The sequence below is a fragment of the Macrobrachium rosenbergii genome, chromosome 1 (genome assembly GCF_040412425.1).
Source record: "Macrobrachium rosenbergii isolate ZJJX-2024 chromosome 1, ASM4041242v1, whole genome shotgun sequence".
Classification (NCBI taxonomy): Eukaryota; Metazoa; Arthropoda; class Malacostraca; order Decapoda; family Palaemonidae; genus Macrobrachium; species Macrobrachium rosenbergii.
Genome location: NC_089741.1, coordinates 35,020,226 through 35,030,225, shown reverse-complemented (window position 1 = coordinate 35,030,225; position 10,000 = coordinate 35,020,226). Strand labels below are relative to the sequence as shown.

General features: G+C 35.1%; 2 long non-coding RNA genes and 1 pseudogene across 2 annotated transcripts in view; 2 read left to right on the top strand and 1 right to left on the bottom strand.

Moving 5' to 3' along the window:
- LOC136849196 (uncharacterized) overlaps window positions 1–2,665 on the bottom strand; it is a 33,480-nt gene extending 30,815 nt beyond the window's left edge. The window contains exon 1 of the long non-coding RNA XR_010856270.1: window positions 2,646–2,665. This is a non-coding gene — a long non-coding RNA (uncharacterized lncRNA). The remainder of the gene's footprint in view (window positions 1–2,645) is intronic.
- The window catches only part of LOC136849233 (uncharacterized), a 192,967-nt gene that overhangs the window by 57,581 nt on the left and 125,386 nt on the right, over window positions 1–10,000 (top strand). The window lies entirely within an intron of this gene.
- LOC136841770 (uncharacterized) overlaps window positions 8,824–10,000 on the top strand; it is an 8,283-nt pseudogene continuing 7,106 nt past the window's right edge.

Below are 10,000 nucleotides of genomic sequence, written 5' to 3'. Positions count from 1 at the left end.
AATCCTTTGTATAATCAAACTCAGGCTTCTATTTATACATATCTCTTCTAGATCTTTCACTTTCACTTTACTGATTTCTTTGCTTTACCAAATCTGTGACTTGCCCCTTCTTTCATCCAACTATCTTCCATTACACTAACTCCCAACATCTCTGTAAATCAACTATTTTGATTCTTTCATCATCAACATTAACAATCATTACCCCATCTTCCTGGTTTCTATATGCCTGCATAATCTTCTGCATGCTCATCTCTGCATTCAACCCTATCAAACAATTCTGATCTTGGTCACTTCTTTGTGTAGTTTCTATTCACTATCCTCATCAAACATGAGCCATTTAGCACTCAATTTACAGCAAATTTTCTTAACCACCCACAACTTTTACCCTAAATCTGACATATCCCTGACTTCTTACAATTCTTCACCCATTAAGTGATGAAACAGCCATAGAAGTATGTAATCTTGTATCGTGTGCACTTTTACACCAAACCTGTTACTCTGAAGCTAACTTTGTCTAACTTGCGCTTTGCTTTCACCGTAGAAGCACTTCTTCACTAATCAACAAATAACTTTTATTATATATATTCTTCTGCAATTTCTTCACGGTTCATCTGTCAATTCCACCTAAGTTTTTGCTGGGCCCATGGATGAGAAATAGTTATTTTTCTTCATTTGGAAACCTCCTGTACACCTAAATCCACACTGCTCTTCCCTTATCAATCTCACTGTCATCTGTCTTATTTTCAAAGTCAAAATCTTACCATGCACTGTAATTCTAACAGTCATTTCTATCATCTTCACCCATAAGCAAATAACAAATTATCTTATTTACCTCCCCTAGAAATACACATGCCAGCTTAATAACTCCATTACACCATCCACCCCATACTGCATTATCTCAACTTTAATCCCACCAACTAACAAGGACTTTTATTTCTTCAACTCTTTCTCTAACTTCTGTACATACTCAACAATAACTTTTACAAAAATTCTCAAATAACACCTAACCAATTTCACTCTTGAATTATGTAACTCTTCAAATATTCGCTTCCTTGTCATAGATTCGATTTCCTTTGGATAATATCTGTCTCTCTGCATCTTTTATTTCAAGATCCACTCGTTCATTAATCTCACTTCCTGAATTTAATTCATGAAAAACTTTTCCTTCCTACGAAACATACACACACACACACACAGTCATCATCAATAGCCACAATGACCAATGCCATGATGATGTACTATGATGATGGGATGGGTTTATCGCTGCTCAGGTAAAATATATCTGAAGCTGATAGACATGTATGTGTAACAAGGAACAGATTAATTTACCCATGTGTAGCATAGCAGAATAAGTGGCAACCTAGGCCTCTACTAGTGTGTAGGGTTTGAATCCTACTACAAAAGGAAAATGCTTTTTCATTTATTTCACATCTAGATTTAAAGGTTTCAGCTGATTAAAGTATCCAAAAAGTGAGGATTTGAAAGAGTTACAAAGTCAGTGAGGCTATTAATGATGTTTAAATATCTGAGAAAGTGACCAGTAGAATTAACATTTATATATTTTTCTTTCCTTCTTCAGACCTTCAGCTGAAATTCCTTATGGACAGAGTCAACAGACTATCAAAACGAGAGGACTTCAAATGGAAAGCAGCCTGCAAAGAGTCACGTAATGGGAAAAAGTGGCAAATAAATAGAAGTGATGGAACAGGAACCAAAACCAATACACCTGAACGCAACAGACATCAGCAGACAGCATGGATGAATTCGCTCCTCGCTTTAGCATTTGGAGATCAAAAGATTCAACAACCGCGCTATACATATCACACTTTACCAGCAGGAAAATGAAATACTGGGTTGAAATACTTAGTGTAAATCCTAACTGGTTTCAGCATTATATCTAAGCAGTCTGGACTTATACCCAGTGATTCAATTTCTATGTGGTAATGTATGACATATAAATCATGTCAATGTGATTATAGTCATCATATACATACATACATACATATATATATATATATATATATATATATATATATATATATATATATATATATATATATATATATATATATATATATATACTGTATATATATTCCTGTAACACTACTTATCCCATATTTTAAAAACACATTTGTTAAATTATATTATGCTTCCACTAACAGTGAAGCTCTCTTTCAAAATTCCCTTCAATGAAACCCCATGGTTTAAAATTCTGTCAAAAAATACTAAACTACTTTTAACTGAAACTTATCTAGGATGATGGCCCCTAATTATTTTCTCTATTTCTGTGAAAAAGCTCTCACGTTCTCTTCCTATTTCTAAGCAAGGAACACTTTTTTTTGCACAAGTCCTACTGATCTGCTACACCTACTCTCCTGTGAAGATCATCTGGTCTAATATGTCAAATCGACGACTTTGTTTACGTGTTTTGCTGATGAATATTTAAACGCAAGATGCAGTGAATATGCCAGGACAGCACAAGTCATCTTTTCTGAAGATCATAAAGACATTCTATAATTTAGCAAATATATTCATTTTGCAAAAAGACCTGGAGTGATGCACAAATCCTTATGGCAAATAAATGATATGCTTACATTAATGCATAATGCTTCTTTCTAATGAAAACACAATAAAATACAACTCACTGATCCCTTCGTCTTCTGAAATGAGAATACGCAAAATAAATGGCTTCGACAACTTCTCACTATTAGCTTATAACTATATTTTCTAGCAAATACTGATTAATTTTACTATATTATTAATAATATTATGAGCAGAAAGGCACTTTGAAAAATTTCTGTTAAACTACTAAATTACAGACTTTATTTAACAATGATGAAGTAAAATTTTTATAGTACCTCTAAACGAGGCGTAGAATGTTCTGTCTGTAGTGCATAATATTATTTAATATCTTTTCAAATTTTGTGTTATCAGAAAGTAAGAACACAGTATGAGAGAAATAATAATCATACTAGTGAGATTGTTTGTGAAAAAGTTAATACCAAAATAATAAAGTACAACCAGTCAATGAGTACTCGAGTCTCTATTAATGTGTAAAGTAGGCAAATCATGATGTGTGATAATATATTAGCCCAAGTAGTCTTTGTTCAACATCTAAAACAACCTTCAAAACTGAAACAGTTCTTGTGAAAATATGAATGACTTAATGACAATGATATTTCATTAAAAGTCTACAGTATACAGTGCAATCACAAATGCCTTATTATTATTCCAACCATTCATCTGTCATTGAACTCAGCATAATTGTTTGTATTTGCTAATACATTAAGCTTCTAAAAGCACACACAACCAAGAACATGCAAGTCACATTACTCTAAATTACTTAAAATGAGAGTTGAAATAAAAGCACAGCATATGTACAGCTCAAAAGAACAGCAGGCAGCAATAATATTTCAATACTGATTACTGTATCGTTAGTTTTAAACTGAACCATGTGTAAAATGATCACTCTTGGATGGAGAGCGAGTGTTCATGTTAATGGTAATTTAAACAAAATCTGATTCAATATCAAAGTACTGAGTTCTCCAATATCAGCTAAAACCTACTACTTACACCGAGAAGTTTTTCTGCCTGAGAGCACCATATATATTATAATACCAGCACGACTGCATCAACAGAATGCAAATAAACACTAGCAAGACTGTGCGTCAACAGATGCCAAATTACTTTCTACAAGTGCAGTGTTACCTAACTGATCTTTTTTTATACACTACTAAACAACTGGGAGTCATCATCTAAAAATTTCCATATACGTATCCTAGCTTGTTCCAAATATCTGAAAATGACTTTTCCTTTATCAGATTCCTATAACAAATAAAAGAAATCAGTTCAAAGAACAACTGTGAATGTTCCTCAGTATCTTCAGAAACTGCACTACTGCCTTCTAAACATCCCTGCACAAGCGTAAATATCCAGTACCTTCCACTGAAAATAGCTATGATAATTTTGATTTAAGTTTCCAATGGTGCGTAATTTCATTAATGGCTGTCAGTGTCTTTGTTACTATCATTACTGCTAATCACTCTGGGTAATATATTTAAGTCCCCATGTCAGTAACTAACTGCTAATACTGTTACACTATTCCATGAATAAAAACTAGTCAAGCAGTTAAGTACAGTGTCTTCAAATACTACATAAAATACAATTGTTATAACCTGTATAATAATTCACGTTTTATCAAGGCATACATGGTTGTAAGGACTATACATATTCCTTGATAAATATGTACCTAAACTATTCATAGAAAAAGTCCACAAATTATCAACATATTGACAGATTTCCCTGTGGAAAGGAGATGGATCAACAATTCCTCTGTGAGACTGTACATTGTTGCAAAGTGTGTTATTCTTAAGAACTGGAGTAACTTAAGTTTTCACCATTCACATATCCCCCTTTGGAGAAGTTGCAGGTGAAGGCACTATCCTTCCAGTTCGAAGAAAATCTTTGGGATGAGTTGCTAGTCCACTCCACTTTTAAACACTGGTTATGACCAACACAACTGTAACTACCAGGCTTACTTGTGTCTTAGGTTAACAAAGGCAAATGGTTTTTTTAGCATAAAGACTGAGTAGCAGCTTCAGCTGATTAATGGAGTGCTGAAAGTAGCAGCTCAAGCTGCAGTGATTTCAGTTTTTATGTGTTTTGTGTTTCTAAGGATGGGATAACAATAGGCTACTAAGTGCTCCACAGGTTAATGGAGCCTGTCCACCCATCTGTGCTCTCCTAAAAGTCAAACCTGGAATCACTTGAATGGCAGGCTAGAATGCCACTAAACCTGGAATCACTTAAATGGTAGGCTAGAATGCCACTATTCGCACTAAGAGGCCCTCATCATCAATATTATTTTTAAGTAGTTTAACCAAATCACTGAGTCTAACTGAATAAAAACTGACTCTAAAAATCAAGCTCTGGGACAATGTGAAACTGCAGAAGATTCCAAAAAAATTTCTGTAAGAGATTTCCATTTGAACATGACATTTATTGTTGGTTGACAATTGGACTATGTCCCAATAAACATGTTCAACCATTACAGGTGAAATAAATTCACTGCATGCTGAGATGGGGTGATGTAGGGTAGGTAGTCAATCATCAAAGGGCCATATGAGAAAAGAAACTGCAAAGTTGAGAAGTTGAGACAATATTACTCCAGTGCAGTCTTCATTTTAAAATAAACAACCCATCTTATGGTTTCTTTGATCTGTTGGAATTCATTGCTATCAGATTAATTATTTGTTTCATAAAGCTTACCATATAACACAGTAAAGAGAAAGGGTTGTAGTGAGGCCTGGCAACTACTCTGGCATGATAGTGCAGTATTTGATGTGATCATAGTATACGCTGCATAATATGGTGTCATATCGCCTGTGCTTTGATTACTGAAAACTTATTAGTTTTTCTATTGCAAAAACACTGAAAGTTTTCCACTAAAAATGACCAAATATTCCTTCTTATTCTTTGCAGTACATTAAAAGATCCAAAGTTTTGATATCAGACAATCAACTTAACTTCAGCTCTGGGTCACAAGGAATTATCAGTCATCATAAATCTATTACAGTAGTGAAATACAGTATTGTACTTGTTTTAACCATCACCTACTTCACTTAATAACTTGAAATTTTAATAGTCAGAAAAAGTTTTAGGAAATAATTAATGCTGCAAACTGTTTTACTTTACATCTAATAAATCACAGTTAAACTAATCGCCAAGACTTGTTTATTCCATATCTTACATGAACACTAAACATTCAGGCATCAAGTGAGTGCTAATTTTCTGAATTATTTCAAAATGAAAACTCAATGCTTTATGCAGAAACTGCAGTGGTATTAATATTAATCTGGTCTTATTTTAATTCAATATTACCAAGATTACAGTAAACCCCCCGCATTCGCGGGGGATGCGTACCGCACACACCCCCACGAATAGCTAAAATCCTCAAATACTTAAAACCCTTCTAAAAACACTTAGAACTGCCTATTTTGGTAGTTTGGACACAAAAAAACCATCTAAAAATGCTTATACCTGAGTATTTTAATAGTCTTATCACAAAAGTGCATTTAGTCATGAAAATGATACGAAAATACAGTAACTAGTGAATCTCAGTGAAAAATAATGGCGAGTGGGCGAATTTTCCATGAATAATGGTAGATACATTCCACAGAGAAATCCGTGAATGCGTGAGTCCATAAATTGTGAGAAGAACGCAAATATGGGGCGTTTACTGTACTCCCTTAGATATATATAAGCTATCTATTCGTGCAACATAGCTCAGTAATTGTATGCTCGTAATTTCATTTGCTTTGTAAGTATTTCCTTTAAAGAACAACTGAATGCTCTACCTGAATTAAGGAGGGCTTCAACTGTTCAATAAGTACCTATCAACTGTCTAAAATAGTGTCTATAATGAGGAATTATAACAGGAGTCTACTAAAATGGCATCATGTTTTTTGGTAAGATCTTAACCCACCTTAAAATTATATGTATAAAACTTTAAACCCTAACTAACAAATGATTAGACTTAAGCCTCATTGGTTAATGAGGCAACACTTTCTCGTGAAAGCTGTTAACTGCCTAGACACAAACACTAGATCTTTTAATTGAAAGTACAATGTAGTACAATGGTTGGAGTACTGTATTGACATTCCTGATTGCACCATACTATAGAGACAGTACTATTTTCTTACATCTAGATGAAATTTTGTCAATTAGCACAAAATTTTATTGAAGGTACATAATGTATAGCAGAAAGTAGGTAAATACTGTACATGATGTATATACTGAACAAATTGCACAATATATACACAAGAAAAGTTATATGATAATAACCCACTTGGGTAAATCATACTTTCAACCATGACAAAGATAATCATGCAGTCATTAAGCTATAAGCTAAGTGATGGGAATTACCTGTCTGAAGCTGGAAGTTCCTTTAAGATAAACATACAGAGGGACTCAGCTAACATTCTGTACATGGCAATGAGGTAACGAATAGCAGTGCAAGCATCTATACACGTACATATATATTTACTCGTATTTCACATTGTCACTGCAAATATATATGTACATATATACAATACCTATGTATTAATGAAAGTAACTGCCAAAAGGAATGTCGAAGCACAAAAAAAAGAGAATATAAAGGCAGCAAATTAAAAAAAAAATTACACGGATGACCAGCACAATTAAATCTAATCCCAAATCCTTCTTCATGAGGAATAGTGATGGGCACTAGAGTGAAAGAACTTCTAAAACTATTCATATGTTTCAGATACGAGCTTCTTATTTTTACTAAATACATGGCTTAAGTGGGCAATATATTGCTGGCTGAGATCAAGTACTGTACAATATTTAACTGAGAAGTGATACTTGCCCCTGCAAGAGGAACTCCATATCTCACACTTAGTGACTAAGTGCTGGTTTAAGTTACGTATCAATTGAAGGGAACAGGAGGAGAGCAAATAGATTGAAGTAGATAGTCTGTATCTCTGAAACATGAATATATTTTCAAAATTCTCAGAAGTTCGTACAAGTTACTAATCCAGCAACTCTTCCTAAACTGCCACAGCTACTGCGAAGGAAAATGTTGGTTCTTAAGTTTTCAGCAACAATTTTCATTTGACTGGAAACAACTAAATTTATGTTTACTATCAGTTGCTCAGTTTAGATTTGTGACCTAAAGCTGGATCATCTTCCATATAATCTAGGAGATGAGAGATATCTGGACATTTACTGGAGCTTTGGCATTGTATCTTCAGTACAAAAAATTATGCAACATCAGTCTACCTAATGTGATTGTGTGAAGTCATGGCTAGCAGCAGACTCGATTGTACTGGAGATGATGCGCTTGTGACTAAAACGGAATAAAATGATAATGATTATGAGAACTGCTAAACCAACTGCATGCCTAAAACAGCTCATCCTATCAAGAAAGTATCCATGTAAAGCCAACTTCAAAAGTTCCCTGACACTCACTTAAGTAGGTGAAACTAGCACATTCTCTGGACTGCATAAGGACTGACCAATGGGTGTCAGTGGACTTTTGAATTTGACTGTACCTATGAATTATACCCTTAAAATAAAATGCATTGCTAGAAACCTGCAGAAACATATTGAGAAGCATTTTGGAAATGTTTTAAAAGGTACAAACATACAAAACACAAACTTCCTCTATGATTTTGCTCTTAAATTCAAGAAATCAATTCCTTCTACCATAAACCGATGGTGTAAAGTACTGATTACCATGACCAGAGGTTAAGATAAGGATAATCCATTAATGTAATACTAGTAACATGACCCAACAAACTGCAAATCACTCTCATGCCTGTTTAATGCAATGACCCATAGGAAGACACTCTTCAGCGTGAGGTCTTTCAAGAAAGCATATCAAGGGTTTGTGTGATTCTTTCGAAATTACCAAACTGAGACCATAACTGGAAGGTTCAAACATTTTGAGAGGTCCCGCCATACAGAGCATATACCTTTGCAAGCACTGATCCTTTTTATATCAAGATAAAAGATCCATTTCCTCACGCAAGGTAAGGCCAGAAAAGAAGAGCTTTATCTAATGTATTACAGTATCAACAACAGAAGATGGCCCATTCTGTTGGTTATAGATTCACTTTAGATTATTTTGTCATAGTTGCATGCAAAACTCTTTTCTCTGTTGAACATTCAATTAAGAATGTTGTCAGAAGGACGCAATGACAGTAATTCATGGCTATTACAAAAGCTTACCATTGGCACTATGTCAGGATTAAAGGTTCACTCTTGAGGAAGGATTTATTACCTATGTCAAGGGTCTCTTAAATGGCCCATCATCTCCTGGTATGAATCTCAAAACTGTTACAGCCTCTCTTTCTTCTGCCTAACAGAGGATCCTCAGCGCCAACATATCAAGCTCTTCAGCCTAGTGGCCTTTTGGTTATCCAAGTAAACAATACAATCTGTGACAGCTCAGATTACAATTAACCATCACCCCAGACAGTCTCTGAAGATACTCAGCTGATTTTTACTCACACCTTGTTCTTTAAAAACTAATGCTTGTGCATCACATTCCAAGACATTTCTATGTACTCTGTAGTCTTTCCAGCCATTTATTAGCATGTTTATAAATTCACAACAGTGCCTTCAGGATCGCCACCACCAGAGGTAGTTCTTAAAAGGTTATTCACTTTCTTCCAACACAGAATGTCTTATCTGCTTCTTTCTGCCATCTAGAATCTAGAACTCCTACTACCTGTACTAGTGCACTTTTGACCAATTTCTGGCTAATTGCAGATATGAGGACCAGATCCCATACCTTCCTCCTGACACTATTTCCAGTGATGCTAGCTGCTCTTGAAGCAAGTGCCAATGCCTGCTGGAGGACTCACAAATCCTTGAATTAGTTGAAACAGGCCAAAAGCCTTGTTTATTCTCAACTGTAAAAGCCATACTTGGACTATCAGTGTCTGTACCTAGAATGAGATGAGTATCAATTATGATGGGTTCAAGAAGAACTTGTCTCCAGAGAATACAAGGATCAGGCAATTTTCCAGATATCTGTAGAGACAAATGGCTTCTGAGAGAAGGCTCACATACTAACAGCACATCATTGCAAGAAATACCCAAGAAGCCAAACAATGTTCGAAGCAAGTGATGATATCAGCAAGCAAACAGCATCTAAATCACTGTGTGTAACACCTGAGAGGTCCCTAAGAGGGTCTCTCTTTCCTTGGAAGTTTGATAGATACCTTCAATTCATGAATAAATGAAGATGAATGTAATGTAACTTCATTCAGTGGAGTGTCCCCTACTGTTTCTTCAACAGCACAGCAAATCTGGGATCTGAGTCTTATTAGGTCTGGGTTTTAATGGTTGCCATGCCTAATACATTTCTAGCTTTCTGTGGAGCACACCACACTTTAGCTTCTCCAGTCTCCAGACTTTCTCTAAGCTCCTTCTCCGGCTACTTTTCGCAATGACTGGGATCTTGTGGATGGTC